Genomic DNA, 19,268 nt, shown 5'->3' with positions numbered 1-19,268 from the left:
GTGTGTTATATTTGTTTACAGATAACATCAAATTAAATCATGTTATGGTCACTGCTATCCAGGTGTTCCTTTATCTGAACATTAGTAATATGCTCTGCATGGTTTGAGATTACCAGGTCCAACAGAGCATCATTCCTAGTTGGGGCCTCAATAAACTCATGTACCCTGCAATTACTGAGCACCCCTAAAGAGAGCTTAGATCAGACATTCAGAACCAGGGTTCGTGGAACACTAGGGTTCTTCCAGAGGTTGCTAGGGGTTCACTGAACTGTGACTAATTGACCTCCCATCTGAAGGCGCCCATATAGTTCTGTTTCAATTGTTTTTATTAATTTTTCTTTTCAAGAAAAAATGGAAAACAAGGCATTACAACAAAGCAATTTCTTACATAGCACTGTACACGCAGTGAAGTAGGTACACAAGGAGACCATAATGTTGGGGCTGGAACGTTCAGTTGGTTCAATCTGGTTGCTAAACAAAAAGAAAACTAAATATGTAAGAATTGTTATAAACACGTAGATTCACAAAGAGTTAGGCCGGCTTATCTGCAGATAAGCCGACCTAACTCTGAATCTACGCCGGCGTTTGTTTAAGTGTATGCTCAAACAGAGATATGCTTAAACAAAGCTAAGATAGGCCGGCTTGCACCGTTCTATCTTAGCTTGCAATGTTCCTGATGGCCGCTAGATGGCGCGTCCATTGCGGCCGGCGTATATTATGTAAATGAGGGGATACGCCGATTCCCGACGATTTACGAGCGTACGCCGGGCCTACACCGTCGAGTTACGTTGTTTCCGTAAGGGACAGGCCGCCTAAATTTAGAGCTATGCTCTAGTGGACTAACTATTGTTAAGTATGGCCGCCGTTCCCGCCGCGAGTTTCGAATTTTTTGCGTCGTTTGCGTAAGTCGTCCGCGAATCAAGAGTTACGTCGTTTAAGTCCGCATCGAAATCAATAGGGCCGTACGGCGTACTTAGCCGCAATGCGCCCTGGGAAATGTAGTCGCCCGGCGCATGCGCAGTACGCAAAAACGTTGAAAAACGTGAGGTCAAGCCTCATTTCCATAGTACACGCCCCCAAACAAGTCATTTGAATTAGGCGCCCTTACGCCCGTTCGGTTTAGGCTACGCCGCGGTAGATTAGCAGGTAAGTGGTTGGAAAATCACTACTAGCCTAACTAATTTACGGTGGTGTAGCCTAAAAAGACTAGGCTAGGCCGTCCTAAAGTTAGGCGCCCCTACGTGAATCTACCTATATGTATCTGAGTCCAGTGCCCGCATAGTTCAAGAGTCAACACCACTTGGAAGAACCAGTGGCATGGTACCAATATTCTTTTTGATCAGTCATTTCCCACCAGGGTTCCATGGAACCCTATGATTTCTCCAGAGGTTACTAAGGGTTCCATGAGCTGTCGCTGATTGACCTCCTATTTAATGGTGCCTTCCTAGTTCTTGGGCCAACACCACTTCACAGAGCCAGCTACTTGACATCAATGATCTAAAAGGGTAACATTCTGATGAACACTGTAATGGCAGACATTCTTCCCACTAGCCACAAATTTAAGGAGCATTTTTCCCCGTGACCTCCAATGAATTGGTTTTAGCAAGGGTTCCCCTAGACCTGAAAATTATTTCAAGGGTTCCTCTAGGGTAAAAGGTTGAGAAATGCTGGCTTTGTTTTTTAACTGGCTTTTGTATAGGGCTTCCTTTTTGTATAGGGCTCCCCCTGTATCTCTCTGATGGACCCTTTGTCCCTTTGGGGCCAATTTCAATTGTGCAGACAGTCGGTTCATCCTTGTTTCTAACATGATACATTGTGTATCCATCCTGGGTACACAAAAGCTGAATTTAAAAATGATTATTTTGCACGCGTGTTTATTTTGTAAGCTCAAATGTCTCCTGCTTCAGTCAACCTGGTCTCTGCAGGTCACAGATGTCATAGTAGCGCTCACATCCAGGACATCCAGATGGTGGATGGGAAAATATTTTAGAGTTTTTGGAAAACATACTCGGGAGCCTGTGAGAAAATAGACAGAAATTAGGAAATAATGTAATAGAATATTTTATTTGCCAGTGCCACAATTGACATTATTCCTGGGAAAGGGGCCATATTAGACATGACTCGTTGGCTGACTTCCTTTATTTTCCCCATCACTAAATAAATTGACATTTTGAGAAAGTATCCATGCAAAATGTTAAATGTCTTCCCTTAAAAACGAGTCTGACCAATTTAACAGAATTTCATTTTAGATGTAGTGTGTTTATATCATATAACCATATCTGTATCTGAACCTTTGTTGGAAGGTTATCTAGGTCATGTTATAGCTGATGAAGAAGAATAAAGCCGTTTTTGAGTCCATAATGATGATCTTTTTAAATCACTAATAGGATGACATGGGATAAAAACAGCCAATGCACTTTAAGGGTTAAGACCAGTCCCCCTTCATCTGGGCTTTAAAAGCTAGGGGGCAGATCCACAGAGCGAGTACGCCGGCGTATCTACTGATACGCCGGCGTACTTTCAAATTACCCACGTCGTATCTTTGTTTTGAATCCACGAATGTACGAGCGGCCGTCTGTAGTCGGCTTTTTCCGGCGTATAGTTAAAGCTGCTATTTCGTCACGTATAGTTACACCTGCCATGTTAAGTATGGCCGTCGTTCCCGCGTTAAATTTTTTTTTTTTGCATAAGTCATCCGTGAATCGGGATGGACGTAATTCACATCTATGTTAAAAAAATGACGTCCTTGCGACGTCATTTAGCGCAATGCATGATGGGAAATTTAGGGACGGCGCATGCGCAGTTCATTCGGCACGGGGACGTGCTTCATTTAAATGAAACACGCCCCCTAATCGCCGATTTGAATTACGAGCCGTTACGCCGCCAGAGATAGACTATGCCGCCGTAACTTACGGCGCAAAATCTTTCTGGATTCGATTTAAAGCCAGGTAAGACAAAGTGTCTTAAACTAGGAGAAATTGGACTTTGTCTTTCTCTATAAATCCATATATTCAAGGATGTGGCACATATCTACTAGTGGGTGTTTGATTACCACCCTAGGGCAACTGTAATCAAAAACAACATTAAAGCCAGGTAAGGTACGGCGGCGTAGCGTATCTCTGATACGCTGCGCGGGTGCAGATCTCTGTGGATCTGCCCCTAGATGTGTATACAGGATTGGACTCTGTTAGCTCAATGAATACGTTTTCTGACATACAGATGATTCACTATACAGCAGGCCAAGAAATCTGGATACAAATAACATTTTACTGGCTCACTGTGCCATATTATGAAAAGTAAAAATTTGAAAGACACACTAGGTAATACTTTCAGATAAATTGTACTCATGAAAAATTACCCTTTAGACTAGTTTTAAACATTAATAGATAAAATGTGACCGTGATCAGCTTCTTGCAGTACTCAATGCCTGCACAGCAGAGAAATAAAGTAGCTAAGATGAAGCAAAAAAGTTGAAAATCACTAATACGGCATGACAGGTACACTTAAGAATTCATGACTGCACAGAACAAAGAAAATCCTCTTCTTCTCTTTTTCTCCTTGTCACAATTTCTGTTTCTCATTGAAGATTTCATCAACATACAGGACTGGTATAAAAATGAACGAAAAAAAAAAGGATTTTTTTCTTCTTTTTTAAATTGAATAAAGCATTTTGCATCTCAAGCTACAACTTCTTTCTCAACCTGTGCTATGCCATTTAAATCCACACTGTTATTTGCACCGTCGCACAAAGGAACCGACTTGTCAACTCATGAAAGCAGCTGCTATACCTTTGTGTTATTGTCAATAGCTCTGACAATGAACAGGTCCGGGCCGGTAATATCATATTGAAATGCAAAAGGCTCTGTGAACGCATTCCTTCCCTACTCTTTTTATAAACTATTGTGGTGTCTGAAAATTGATTTGCGTTTTACGCTGTTCGCGGGTTCCTCACACTGAAAGGGAGAGGCTCAGGGGGTGAAGTTTGGAAGTGCTATTATCAAATGGGGGCCGCATTGTATTGAAGTTGCAAAAGTGGTATTATGTGAATCTAGTACCTGTGGCTTATTTCTCTGAAGGACTAATGGCATGACTGGAGTTTGGAAATTACCCTGAGGGGCGGAATGGTGAAAAAAAAAATAATTGTAATAATTCTTTGTGGGGCTAAATTAATTCTTTGGTAGGATGCCTGCACTTTAAAATTAAAAATTATATTTTCCAGAACCTGGCATCTGCATCGGAAATGTTATTTTAACCCCTTCATGTTGCTATCTACTACCAGGCCTTCTGTGTTTTTGAGCCCCATGTTCCCTGCTCCTAATCAAGACTAACATGTGGGCCTGGCAGAGGATGGCTATACCATAAAAATTAATGCCAGTCACCCTTGCTCATGAAATGTTGAAAATGGGGGCTGCCATTATTTTGTCCAGGCTCTACTTTTGCATTTGCATTGTATTACAGTGGGAGGAAGGAGCACCAGAGTGAATGAACAGTGAACAAGCCATGGACAGCCCATGAAGTGATTTGCATTTCTTGAGATTCAGAGGGTCTAATTGACATTCTCTACTCACCTTTCTGTCTTAACTGTTTTGTCATCCTCACTTCATTGCTCCAAGGGAGCATGAGACCTTCCCCATGTGACAGTGCTCAGGCCCAAGCAGCCAATCATTAGTCTCAAAGACTGTCATACAGGGAGCAGTGATGTCATCAACTCGGGTAAACTCAGATATCATCCAACAGCAAAATGTACCTCCTGCCTCCTGAGGGCAAGGGAGCGCGGATCAATAAGTATACTGTCCCATCCCTAGTTAAGGTTGAGTTGACGATAGTGCTGCCCTTACACGTGTTGTCCTGTTTCCTCTGGGGATGATGGCAGGGTATAACAGGGCACAGAGTGACACGGGTGCCTGAAGGAGATCCAGATCTAAGAATCTTGGTAGCAGATGCAGGGCTGAAGAAAGCAAGCCAGCATCAGGCAGATACAGGATATCAAAGGCATGGTCAAATGGGCAGAGGACAGCAACAACTGGGCAACAGGAGTACAGAGTCATGAACCAGGAAGGGAGTCAGAGCCAGGCCAGGGTCAGTATCAAGTGAGCAAAGAAGGTACTGAAAGAGCAGGCAGAAAGCAAGGTCGGGTCACAAGCTAGAGTCAGTAACAGAGGTTCAGGTCGCAAGCAGTAAGAGCTGACGAGTCCTTTAGGGAAGTGGTTCTTAATTCTGTCCTCAAGTACCCCCAACAGGGCTTGTTTTGGGAATTTCTCTTAGATAAAATAGCTGTCCAAAATACCAAACAATCAACTCGGATTTAAAGCAAGATAAAGGAAGATAAATGAAAACCTGCAAACATGGCCTGTTGGGTGTAGTTGAGGGCAGGCTTAAGAACCACTGCTGTAGGGGTTTTAAATAGGCCAAAGAGCATCAAACAGGGACACTCGCACTCATACCTAACTGTTGTAGTGCATACTCCCAACTTTCAGAAATTCTGAAGGACATGACACTGCCACAGCCATAGTTACATGGGGGAATCAAGCGATTTTCTTTCCTGAATCCCATGGCTGCAGGAAAGAAAATCCCACCATCTATGGTGGGCTTAATGCAAGAAGAAAAAAAGACAGAGGCACAGGATCACACACCCCTGTTTTCCTTTTTTCCTCTATATAAGAAATACATCATATAGAATTTGGATAAAAAGTTTAGTGCTGCATAACACTTTTGGTAGTAAAATAGTATGTAGCAGCCTGCCCCTGTTGGGCTGGAGCTGCTTTAAATTTAGAAGGGACTCTGAGTGTTAGTTAACTCAGACATATATAATTTTGGCAACATTTGGCCTTTGTTTCAGCCGTGGCTGTGCTGAGAGTGACCACCATTGTTTGTCTGGGGTGTTGTTACCACCCCAGGCCAAGGGTTGCAGCAGCTAAGTCAGGGTGATATTGAGTGTCTCCCCTCGGCAGCCAATAAGTGGGGGTTGATTTTCCCGCTGTGCATGCTGGGGAGGGGTACTTAAGGAACAGACGCCACGGAGCCGAGGTCGTTGATCCTTGGTCTGTTGTCCCACCACCTCGTGGCCCTCCTGGCTGGGGGTGCGTGATTCTGCAATCCTGGCTCCGGGACCACGTTGGTCCGGGGTTGTGATCTGTTTAGTAGGCCCAGTAAGCAGACTGGGTTTACGATTTCAAGGTGATCCTGTGCTGTCCGTCCTGGAAGGAGGAAGACAATTGATGAAGGACCTATCTTGGAGAGGACCAAGCTGGAGGCTGGTATTTCGGTAGAGGCCTGGAAGCTTCATCGAAGGATGCACCATGTCCTGAGAGGCTTGAATTCTGCGAGAATTAACCTAAAGAGATCTGGGTGCTGAATCCTGAGCTAGGGGATTCTGGACCGAAAGTGTTTAAACTCAAAGGAAGGTCTGTGGCAGAGACTGTACTTTGTTCCGTGCGCCACTCCGGTTGCTAGGCTGGTGAGAGAGTCCTATCCGAGTGCGCAATACCCACTCTGGCTATAGTGGCGACGAAAGCTGTGTTGCTGAAAGCAAAAGTGTTACTGGATTGAAATCTTGCACCTACTACTTATTACCCTTACACCCTTTTCCATCTACTTCTTCTTTCCTCAGGTTGCTCGGCTGGGCGTTGGCTGCACGTGCAACAGAGAGAAAGTGCATGGAGCGACGTGCCAAGAAAAGAACTGGAAGTGGAAGGAGTTACCCGCCCCTGCATGAGATGTGAGTGTGTCTGGCGTGAAAAAAAGTATCGATTGCCAGATCAAGGAGAGAAGATTGTTTACAGTCATGTCGGCGTATCCATCGCCATCGGAAAGACTGAGGTCTACTGTGTTCCAGGCTTGAGCTGGTGCGAATGCCGCACCCACCGGAGCCCATTGATGGATACAGGGATCCGTATGAAGCCGTGGGGGCATTTCGTGCTGTATACGAGCGGCAATGTGGAGGCGCTTGGAGTGTCATGCCCACGATGTGAAGGATTGGCGGTTCAAATCCGACCCTTTGGCAGATGTCTCCAGTGTGGAGAATATTTATTCGTGGTGGATCAGCCTACCTGACCACCCCGTGCTTATCGGGTGGACTGGATTACAGGTGCCGTTACTTTGGAGGAAGCTACTCCTTGGCCCACTACCTCTTCTGCTATGTCTGCTGTGTCCACTGTGGTGAGTGACCCTGGCAAAGATGCTATTGAAATGAATGTTCCTGAGTCACCTGTGGATGCTACTACAGAGAATGTCTGTACAGCAGTCGTACATGCCATGCATGCCTGGAAGAAGGTGGATTATGCAAAGGCTTTCCACGGCCGTGGTCGAGGCCTACTCCAGTGTCTACCGGGACCGGACTCCGAGGAGGACGTTGCCCTCGTAGAGGCCACGACAGGAACTGGTAAGCAGGCTGGGGACAATGTAATTGTCAGGTCACCTGTGGCCAGGTGACAAGTGCACCCTGTAGGGGTCAGGGATGCACCGCAGGGAAGTGAACCCTATAGCCGACTACTGCTGGCAGGGAGGAAGCGTGACCCAAGATCACCCAGGGCGCGGAGTCTAAGACCCAGTTTTGTATTCACCAGAGCCCTTGGTGGTAGGGATGGTCTTGGCCGCAACTGGGTCCAGGTCGCGTTCCCGGGATTCCTCAGGTCACACTCCGCAGGGAGAAGGGGGAAGCAGCCAGCAGAACAAACAGTGGTGATGGACAGGCCGAGGTCAGGGCAACAGGCAGACAAGGATAACCGTGGAACATGCAAATAGTCAGGGGCACAGGCAGACAGGGAAGTCGGGGACAAGCCAAAACGGTACACGGAAGATGATCGTAGCACTCTGCAACCAGGAACTAGCAATACACTGCAGACAGGAACTGAGTATTGGAACACTGTTGAACAGCACTGCAGACCTGTAGAGCAACGGTTAATATAGGCTTCCTGGGATGGACTAGGGTGGAGCCATACAGGAAGAGGAAGTGATAAAAAGGGAAACCAGAACAGGGTCAGCCTCTAATGAAGACATGGAGATCAGGTAAGCAGACAGACTTGATGCATATTCATGACAGTACCCTCCCTCTTAAGGCCCCCCCCCCTCCCCAGCCTGGAGCCAGGGCTAAAGGGGAATCCCAGAAGAAACCTCCTCGACAAATGGGGCGCAAAGATCTCAGATGCAGAAATCCAAGACGCCTCCTCAGGACCAAATCCTCTCCAAAGCACAAGGTACTGAAGAACGCCTCTGCGGAGACGAGAATCCAGAACTTGAGTATCCTCATTGACCAGAACCGAAGTAGGGACAGGAGGAGAGGATTTATTGAGGACCAAAGGCCTTTTAGGAATAAGTAAGGGCATGAGAGGGTCAACAGGAATCCGAGGAGGATCAAGCAGATCCTTAAAGATGAACTGGGGATTAAGCACAGGACCATCAGACTGGGCAGAGGTCAGAGGAACCCTGAAGTCAGATTGGTTAGAAGGTGACAGGGCACAGGAGTCAAGCTGGATAGTAGGGAAACCAGCAGAATGCAGAGAGCCCTGAAAACAAGGTAGGAAACCCCATTTGGCCGAATGAGGCAATCTATCCAAAGGATGGATTGAGCCCCTTAGACAGGTTGCAGGAGGACCTGAACAAGAAAAGGTAGGAGGCTCACTGGGCATGGGCTGACCTGGCATAGCTGATGCAGAGGCCGATCGAATAGCATAGTCAGGTGTAGTGATTACCCGAATCGCATCACAAGGCGTAGTGACTGCAGAACTCGCAGACAAGTTAGCCTGGCTGTGCGTTTTAGGGACAGTCAACGGTAAACTGGAGTGAATGATCGGCTCAGGTTCACAGACGGGCTCCTCATCCAGAGTGCTACATTGGCTATAAAGTGCATCAGCCTGACTATTGCAGGACACATTCCGGACACCGCTACATGTGGTAGGACGAGCAAAAGATTCTGGAATGGTGGCAACAGGAAGTTTCTCTTTTGGGGCAACCTTGGGTAGGCAAGACGTGGAACAGGAGGGACCCCAAGCCAGGATCTGTCCGGCAGTCCAGTCAATGTGAGGAGAATGGAGTCTTAACCAAGGAAGACCCAAAACGATAGGAGCTGAGGTCTTAGGTAGAACAAGGAAGGATATCCACTCCTGGTGAAGTGTGCCTACTGACATCTTAACAGGGACTGTCTGGAAGCGAATAGGACCCCCCGGGAGAACAGTGCCATCAATCGCCGAGACCACCAATGGTGTGGTGAGGGGCAAAAGGGTAAGTCTCATGGACGATGCGATTTCCCAGTCTATGAAATTGCCAGCGGCTCCGGAATCCAGATAATGCCGAGACTGAAAGAGAAGAAGCACCAAAATGAAGGGACACAGGAAGAAAAAGACGAGAAGGTGAAGGAGATACTTCTGGATCCAATACTCCACCTTCCAGATGTATTGAACCCGAGCGTTTCTCGGGGCGAAGAGGGCAAGTGTCACGAAAATGACTTTTGCCCCCACAGTATAGACACAGGCCTAGAGTTCTGCGCCTGGCACGTTCCTCAGGGGATAGCCTGGTCCGACCCAGCTGCATGGGTTCCTCAGTTGGCAAGGGATGCTCCACGGGTCGAAGAGAGGGGAACTCAGGCTGACTAAGGGCCAAGGGATGTTGGCGTCGCTTTTCTAGGGTCCTTTCCTGAAAGCGAATATCGATCTGATTACACAAGGAGATCACTCCGTCCAGATCAGTGGGGATGGTTCTTCCTGCTAGTTCATCCTTCACTCTATCAGATAGGCCATGCAAAAAGGTTGCGACTAAGGCCTCATTGTTCCAGCTCAGTTCAGCTGAGTGGATACGGAACTGAAGAGAATATTGTCCCACTGATCGGGATTCTTGGCGGAGACGTAAAAGGGCGCTGGCTGCTGAAGAGACACGAGCCGGTTCTTCAAAGATATTCCGAAAAAGTTTCAAGAAAACAGGCAGGCTAGAAACCACAGGATCATTCAATTCCCACAGAGGGGCAGCCCAGGCTAAGGCTTCCCCGGAGAGGAGAGAAATGATATAGGCTATCTTGGCCCGATCAGACAAGAAGTACTGGGGCAGGAGCTCAAAATGAATAGTGCATTGGCTAAGGAATCCCCTGCAGGCTTTGGAGTCTCCAGAAAAGCGGATTGGAGGTGATAACTTCGGTGAATGCGACTCTGCGACTGGTGCAACAGGTGCAGCTGCTGGTTGTACTTGGGGTTGCGGATTCGGGGTTCCCAGCGAGGTCTGAAGCTGATCAAAGCGGGAAGCCAGATCCTGAAGGAAACGCATCACCTGATCCTGATTAGCTTCATGCGTCTCGAGTCTGCGAACAATGCACTGTAATGGATCATCTGCAGGAAGCGGCACGTCGGTCGGGTTCATGGCTGTTCAAACTGTCAGGTCACCTGTGGCCAGGTGACAAGTGCACCCTGTAGGGGTCAGGGATGCACCGCAGGGAAGTGAACCCTATAGCCGACTACTGCTGGCAGGGAGGAAGCGTGACCCAAGATCACCCAGGGCGCGGAGTCTAAGACCCAGTTTTGTATTCACCAGAGCCCTTGGTGGTAGGGATGGTCTTGGCCGCAACTGGGTCCAGGTCGCGTTCCCGGGATTCCTCAGGTCACACTCCGCAGGGAGAAGGGGGAAGCAGCCAGCAGAACAAACAGTGGTGATGGACAGGCCGAGGTCAGGGCAACAGGCAGACAAGGATAACCGTGGAACATGCAAATAGTCAGGGGCACAGGCAGACAGGGAAGTCGGGGACAAGCCAAAACGGTACACGGAAGATGATCGTAGCACTCTGCAACCAGGAACTAGCAATACACTGCAGACAGGAACTGAGCATTGGAACACTGTTGAACAGCACTGCAGACCTGTAGAGCAACGGTTAATATAGGCTTCCTGGGATGGACTAGGGTGGAGCCATACAGGAAGAGGAAGTGATAAAAAGGGAAACCAGAACAGGGTCAGCCTCTAATGAAGACATGGAGATCAGGTAAGCAGACAGACTTGATGCATATTCATGACAGTAATAAAGTCGTGCATACTTATTTGCCCGCAGACTCTGATCTGGAATCATTGTCATATGCTGGTGACGATCATTGGTTTGATCCGGAGCTTCCTGAACTAGCGTGGGATAAGAGATTCAAAGCTGCTGCTTCCCGTAGTTCAGGGAAACGTTCTCCCATGGACTCTGGGAATACAACGTCTCTGGCGGAAATCTACTTATTACCCTTCCACCCTTTTCCATCTACTTTTTCTTTCCTTACCAAGTTCTACAAATAAATCTTAGAAAAAGAAGTCTAAAGTGTGGACATTGAACTTTCTCAACTCTCATCTACCACCCTAGACGGCCAGAAGATAGAGGTAACATACCGCCCGAAAATATCCAACAGCTCCTTCAAGGGTAGTGCTACAAGTATATTTAGTAAAAAGATGCACAGTCACACATCAGACCAAAATGAGGGACAGCTGGGGCTGCACGAGGTGCAGAGGGATTTAATCTAAAAAAAAAAGTACAATTCCTCCAAGGCTGGGTTCACACTACTACACTACTTTCATCCTACTTTGCTCTGTGTTCAATGTTTCCCTATGAGAGCGTCTTGTAGCATCCTACACAAGTCGGTCCGACTTTGAAAATGCTCCCTGTACTACTTTTGGTCCTACATTGATCCTACTTCAGGCCCATTGAATATCATTGAAGTCGGACCAAAGTAGTATCCTGTTCATGAAAGTAGGATGGATGTAGGACCAATGTAGGATAAATGTAGGACCAATGTAGCAGAGCAAAGTAGGATGAAAGTAGTGTAGTAGTGTGAACCCAGCCTCAATCGGGAACAATTAGGAACAATACTTGCTCTCCTGCAGGCAAGGGAGAATAAATCGGTAAATATGTCCTGTTGGAGTGGTAGGTCACTTTTCTCTGATTGGACAGATGAATTGCCTCTTTAAAGCCCAACTCCAGCCATTTTTTTTAGTTTGGCTATAGAGTTTAAAAGAGGTCTGTTTTTGTTGTTTTCTGCCTGTGAACCCATTAGGGGATTTCCTCTTATTTCTTATCTCTGTGATGCCTATACAAGAAATGGGGATCAGGACCTAAGCCTTCTTCACTCAGGGCCGATCCTAGGGTCACAGGCGCCTGGGTGCAGAAATATTTCTAAAAAACTAGCGTCGCTTTACCACCGACTCCCCCACACTGTCAGTGTGAAAGGGCTCTTGGTACATCTCATTATACATCACATCTGTAGATGGACTACTGAGGCGCAGGAATGGGCAGGGGCTGTGTATCTTATGCAATCAATCTATCATGCCATAAAACATCTAGAGCAGGAACAGCCCAGAGCACGTGTAAAGGGATGCTGGGGATGTCACACTTACCTCAGTTCTCTCTCTGTGCAGTCTGAGATAGAGATGGGAGGGGGAGGCATTCCAACTGGAGTTGGTGGAGACAGTCCGGGATCCAAGACCCCCAGTTTGAGGAATTCATTCCTGCACATCAGCACTCAGCAGCCACTGAAAACTAAAACCCTTGTGTCAGGAAGACTAGCGGCCCCTCCCCAGAGCACTGCCAGACTGGATGGACTGCCCTATGCTCACACATCAGTTCTGGATGGACAGACACCTATGCCTAGAACACTAGTTCTGGATGGACAAAAACAAGGAGAGAAGGAGGGAGGGGAGAAATCTGGCACTTCGGCGCCCCCACCTCTGCAGGCGCCTGGGTGCAAAGCACCCTGTGCACCCTGCCTAGGATCGGCCCTGTCTTCACTTGTTTTTTTAGAACTGTGTATCTATAAGAAAGGTATATCTTAAATCCGTAAAGGTTTGAGTTTCTTCAGTCCTATGAAAAGGAAGTGTATAACTGGCAGGATCATCAGGTGAAACAAATGAAAAAAAGCCTGAAAAATAAATCTAATGCAGCCACCACATCTAAGGACTGCAATATATTACATGTTTGTTCTTAGGTTTAGATATGTAATGCGGTTTACCTAGTAAAGAGTTAGGTGACACACTATCTATTGTCATACATTGCAGAATATTAGCTCCATTCAGCCATAGTCCCGCAGTCCATTTATGTTACAAGTGACTGGCTGGATGACGGGTGACTATAATGAGTTTCATTTAACATAGGCTTCCGTTCCAACCAGTCATCTATATTTTGCTGCTGACACAGGCCCGGGAGAATCAGTCATTTTATATTTGCTCCTCTGACTTTTGACTGTGAAAAAAGTATTTGTGACGGACAGCGTTATTAATCCTCATTGTCAGCGACTTGTGAAATCATCATTCATGTGTCGCAGCCATTGTGTTCAATGTGTTATTGGCTATTTTTACAATCCCCTTGTCTTTCTCCATACAATCAGACAGAGTAAAGATAACGTGGTGGGAAATAAGGCTGCCAGTCTGTTTAGAGGAGGATATTGTTCTGAAATGCGCCAATTAAAGCGGCATTCAGGGCTGGAGAGGCAGGATGTAGTTTTACAATAAAGCCCTGTGCACACTACTAGTTTTTTTTTCTCCATTAAACTCAAAAACTGACAGCTCAGGTTGGCGCAGCTGTACTAACAATCTGATGTTAGTACACCGGGTTTGGAATCTTCAGCCACTTGAATGGCCGGGGCGGCAGTGACGTCACTTTCACACAGCACACGGAGTCACATCGCTGCGGCGTGCAGAGCAGACCGTAAGTGTGGTCTGAGCTGCGCATGTGCGCTGATAGGCAGGGGGGAGATTTATGACCTCTAGGGTCTCTTCTGTTATAAAAGCTTCAGTTTATGACCTCTTTAATGCAGAACTCCCCAGTAGAATTGCCTTACCTTCCTTTCACTCTTGCACCGCTCTATTCAACCACCAAAGTGGAAGAAATTTGCGGTGTAAGCTACAAGGTGCTACAGCAATAACTTACAATGGGCTATGGACCATTTGTAAAAGAAAAATATTGATTGGCTCATAGTTGTCACATGAAGGGAGTCACATGGTTTACATGGTTCTTCATACTTGTAGGTACAGTATATTTTCTTCTGCTTGTGGCACTGAAAGAAGCTGCAGAAAAGGACACTCAAGTTGAGAATGTGCTTCTGGGGACTGGGGAATTAAAGCAAGCCCATTCTGGGTGCATTGCATGAGTGTACGTTATTGTGGCCAGCCTATTCAGATAACCGGACATAGGGCGCCGGCTATCTGAATAACGGCAGCTGATTGGCTGTGCGGAAGTGCCTATCAGAGCCAGCGGCTCAGTAACCTGATTGGCTGAAGCGTCATCAAGGGCGGCAGAAGACATCGAGGGACCGTGGAAGGAGGATGGCGAACCCCAGAAAGGACAATTAATGTGGAGACAATTGATGTGGGCACAGTGGGGACAATTGATGTGGGGACAATTGATTTGGGCACAGTGGGGACAATTGATGTGGGCACAGTGGGGGACAATTGATGTGGGCACAGTGGGGACAATTGATGTGGGCAAAGTGGCTACAATTGATGTGGGCACAGTGGGCACAATTGATGTGGGAACAGTGGGGAAAATTGATGTGGGCACAGTGGGGAAAATTGATGTGGGCACAGTGGCGACAATTGATGTGGGCACAGTGGCGACAATTGATGTGGGCACAGTGGCGACAATTGATGTGGGCACAGTGGTAACAATTGATGGCATGGCACAGTGGCTGCGTTTGATGGCACAGTGGCTGCGTTTGGCATGGCACAGTGGTGACAATTGATGGGCACAGTGGTGACAATTGATGGCACAGTGGCGACAATTGATGGCACAGTGGCTGCGTTTGATGGCACAGTGGCTGCGTTTGGCATGGCACAGTGGCGACAATTGATGGCACAGTGGCGACAATTGATGGCATGGCACAGTGGCTGTATTTGATGAGCACAGTGGCTGCCTTTGATGGACACAGTGGCTGCCTTTGATGGGCACAGTGAGGCTGCAATTGTCTTTCCTTTTTTCTCATTTGAGCACCACCCGCCACTGATGATAGGACATCGCTCCCCCCCCCCCCAGTTGAGGAATACCAGCCGCCCGCATACCGGAAGCAGTACGGACGATTTATGGGGGCGCTAGATTAATTTGCCTCTCAGCCCAGTCCGCCCCATGAGACTGACACTACACTAACAGTGTAGAGCAAGCCAACGGTAACTCTTCCCATGCTGCCCACCCTGCAAAGTGCTGCCCTAGGCCTGGGCCTTGTTGGCCTAGGCCAGGATACAGCGTTGGTCAAGTATGTTAAAAGTCTGTTGCTTTATACTGAATGGGCAAAGCAAAGGTTTTCACAAGCTGGCCACCAACATTACAATCAGATTGTAAAATCTACTATAAACCTGCCATCAATAAAACTTGAAAGCTGCAATTGCTGACCTACTTTTGAAAAAAAGCTATTTGCCTGGCTGTTATACCAACCCACTGGCTTTGATGACCTGGAACAGGTATACAGATTAGGACAACTGAAGAAAAGTTAATTACTTAGCTATCTGCATAGAACAGCAGGAGAGTAAATTGCACACACAGAATGGAGTCAGAGGAGGCAGAGGCAGTTGTGCCCAACTTACAAGCTGACCTCAATGCTCCTTCTAATTGGGCAACTATCTAATGGTGATAAATTGACCAAAGAGCAGGAAAGAGCTGAAAAAACACGTGATTTTGGGAAAGTTTGTTGAAAAAGTCCTGCTGTGTGTATGCATCTCAAGTTCACGGCCAACGCCCTTCAAACAAAAATCCACGGAAAAGTTTGTTTGAAGTCCAACCGTGTGTATGAGGCTTTACCGAGGATGGCGGCGGCAGCAGCCAATAGTCGACGGACAGATCGGCTTCGGCTCCCGAAACCGCAGGCACCCTGGACAGGTAAGTGTCCATATATTAAAAGCCAGCAGCTGCAGTATTTGTAGCTGCTTGCTTTTAATATTTTATTTTTTAGGCAGACCTCCACTTTAAATTTACTTGCAGTAAATAAAGAAAACGTGTAGTATTTTCACTAATTACTCAGAAAATAGACTAAATACATCCATGACAATAGATAGAAAGTTCTTTGTGTACCTGAACTGCGGTCCTTCTTTGCTGGGTTATTCAATTACATCTATTGTATGCTACTGGCATGCAGCAGTGGCCTTGAATCGAATAAAGAGGATGAAGAATTACACTGAAGAGATTAGACAATTGGTCGGCCAATTCTGTAATGTTTCTCTATAGAGACACTGAAAAGAGGCCAGGTCACAGATCTGTAGTTTATCAACGTCAGCGGCACTACAGAATGCAATTATATTTGTGAAAACAGACATATCTATATTGTATGACATGTAGCCAACACTTCTAGGGAATTGTATCATTCTGATATTTAAAGTCCATAGTCCTTTCTCTGGTGGATTGTTATATAATGTTATCATCCCTAACCTACATTATAAGTAAAACTTTGCTAGAATGCGGCCATTTTGTATTGGCTTTCGCAAGGTAGCATTAAAAAAATGATGGGCTAGATTCAGGTAGCTGCGCCCCTTCTTACGGCGGCGCAGCGTAGCCGCCGTAAGTTTGAGAGGCAAGTGCTGTATTCACAAAGCACTTGCCTCCTAACTTACGGCGGCGTATCGTAAATGGGGCCGGCGTAAGCGCGCGTCATTCAAATGATGTTGAGGGGGCGTGTTTTATCTAAATTAGGTTGACCCCGCGTATTTTAAGTTTTTTCCGAACGGCGCATGCACCGTTCGTGAAAAAATCCCAGTGCGCATGCTCGAAATTCCGACGCAAATCGTCATTGCTTTCGACGTGAACGTAAATGACGTCCAGCCCTATTCGCGAATGACTTACGCAAACGACGTAAAAAAATTCAAAATTCGAATCGGGCACGACGTCCATACTTAACATTGGCTGCGCCTCCTAATAGCATGAGCAACGTTACGCCGAAAAAGCCTTACGCAAACGACGTAAAAAAACTACCGCCGGGCGCACGTACGTTCGTGAATCTACGTAACTAGGTCATTTGCATATTCTACGCCGAAAACAACAGAAGCGCCACCTAGCGGCCAGCGTGAGAATGCACCCTAAGATACGACGACGTAATAGAATTACGCCAGTCGGATCTTAGGCAAATGTCGGCGTATCTAGCTTTCTGAATACAGAAAGTAGCTTTGAATTTATGCGGCGTATCTCTTTGCTGAATCTAGCCCGTTATGTGCAGTTGAACTGTACTGGAAGTCTGATGTGTGACTTTGTAGAAATGTACACAAGGTTATTCCGTTACTTCAAATTAAACTACTGGAAAGGCCTGGAGCATCTGTGACTCAATATGTCAGCATTTCTCCAAAATACAGGAAAAAATCTGAAAAAAAAAAGACGACCTCGGGAAGGGCCCTTGGCTAGCTTTGTGGGAAGCAACAGTGGGCCAGATTCACATAGAGAAACGACGGTGTATCTCCTGATACACCGTCGTATCTCTGATTTACTTCGGTCGTATCTATGCGACTGATTCATAGAATCAGTTACGCATAGATATGTCTAAGATCCGACACCAAATATAGGAACAGGTACAAAGCATCACATCAACCTTTTTTTTTTTTCGAAAGTACAAAAACAATAAAAAAAGAAAAACATAGAGCAAAACAAACTAAAACAAAACAGCCAAGTATATTGTAGGATGTTTACTCAGATGTCTCCTTTGTCTACTCTCGGATGAACAACGGGGACATTTCCAAACTTGAGCTATAACCATGATAACTCTAGGTGGTCTAAAAGCCCCATACACACGGTCAAACGTTTTGACAACAAACTTCAAAATTAGCAGGTTTTCAAAAAAATCCCACCGTGTGTACGCTCCATCGGACAAACTTTTTTGGTTTTCATTGGACAAATGTTCGCTCTGCAAACGGACAAACTTTTCGGCAACAAAAGTCCTACCGTGCAAAATCCTATCGTGTCTACAGAAGTCGAAAGTACAAACACGCATGCTCAGAACCAATGTTAAAACCAACCAACAATAGCAGAATTTGACCAAAGGGTGGCAGTAAAGAGCAGAAAAGAGCTGAAAAACCACATGATTTTGGGAAAGTTCGCTAAAAAAGTCCTGCCGTGTGTATGCATACCAAGTTCACGGCCAACGCCCTTCGAAAAAAATCCACGGAAAAGTTTGTTTGAAGTTCGATCGTGTGTATGAGGCTTTATAATTGTAATAACCTATCCCTCACTGAAGCCTCGTATACACGACCGAGAAACTCGACGGGCGAAACACATCGTTTTGCTCGTCGAGTTCCTTGTTAGGCTGTCGAGGATCTCGGCGAGCCAAATTTCTCCATTCCCGTTGAGGAAAAAGAAGACATGCTCTCTTTTTGGCTCGATGAGATCCTCGACAGTTTCCTCGTCGAAAAGTGTACACACGACCTCGTCGTGTGTACGAGGCCTAATTGTGGTGGAGCAAGACTTGGGTTGTCAAAAAAGGTGAAATTTGTTTACTGCTTTTGGGCCTGTTTTTTTTTTTTATGTGGTTTACTACTGCTTTAACGCCCCAGTGCCAGTGCGCTCTTGCATGGTGGGAAGAAACAGAAGAAAACTGCAACCAGAGATGGTCCCGAGTGGAATTCTAACCAAGTTAGATACTAATACTGAAAATCGTATTCAATAAAGCCTTTAATGTGTTAATACTTTTAACGAGCGAGCGTCTTCACTTGAGAGTCCTGACATGCACATATATCATCCTCAGTGAAACACAAATTGATGAATTTTAATTATTGTCGTTCTTTTGCGTTCGGTTTCAGATTCCCCGCGAGCATGACACACGGACCCCTACCGCACTCACAAAGTGTTCTGATCCGATTGTCTTCCCTATCCCGGTTTTTGTTCAGAGATTCTCAGAGCATTCCGCGACTCACATAAAAATGGAACATTACTTTTAACATTTCCAGTTTTACCAAGACAAAAAAAGATTGCCTCTGTTAATTAGAAAGTTATTCTACTGTGGGGAATTTTTGGCAGTAATTGCAGGTGCACAAATTACAAATCATTTTGTCATTTAAATTGCTTACCAATAAAGTCACACTTTGTATAATGCGGAAGAAATCATTATTTGTTCTGCAACATATTATTGTTAATTGTCGCAGCATTGTTAGGAAAAAGAAATAAAACTTTTTAATGTATTCATAGCTTGTCGGAAAACAGAAACAAAGCTCGGCAATGCTGTTATTTTAGTTGGGGTAAAAATAGTCCGTACACTTTACTGTAAAGCAGAAAACTTTATGCAGCTCTGAATTCATTAATACATTATTAACTCCTTCCCGCCTGCCCTAGCATCTCTTTAACCACTTAAGACCCGGACCATTATGCA

Source organism: Rana temporaria, chromosome 7 (assembly GCF_905171775.1).
Source record: "Rana temporaria chromosome 7, aRanTem1.1, whole genome shotgun sequence".
NCBI classification, from domain to species: Eukaryota; Metazoa; Chordata; class Amphibia; order Anura; family Ranidae; genus Rana; species Rana temporaria.
Note: the sequence above shows the minus strand (reverse complement) of the source record.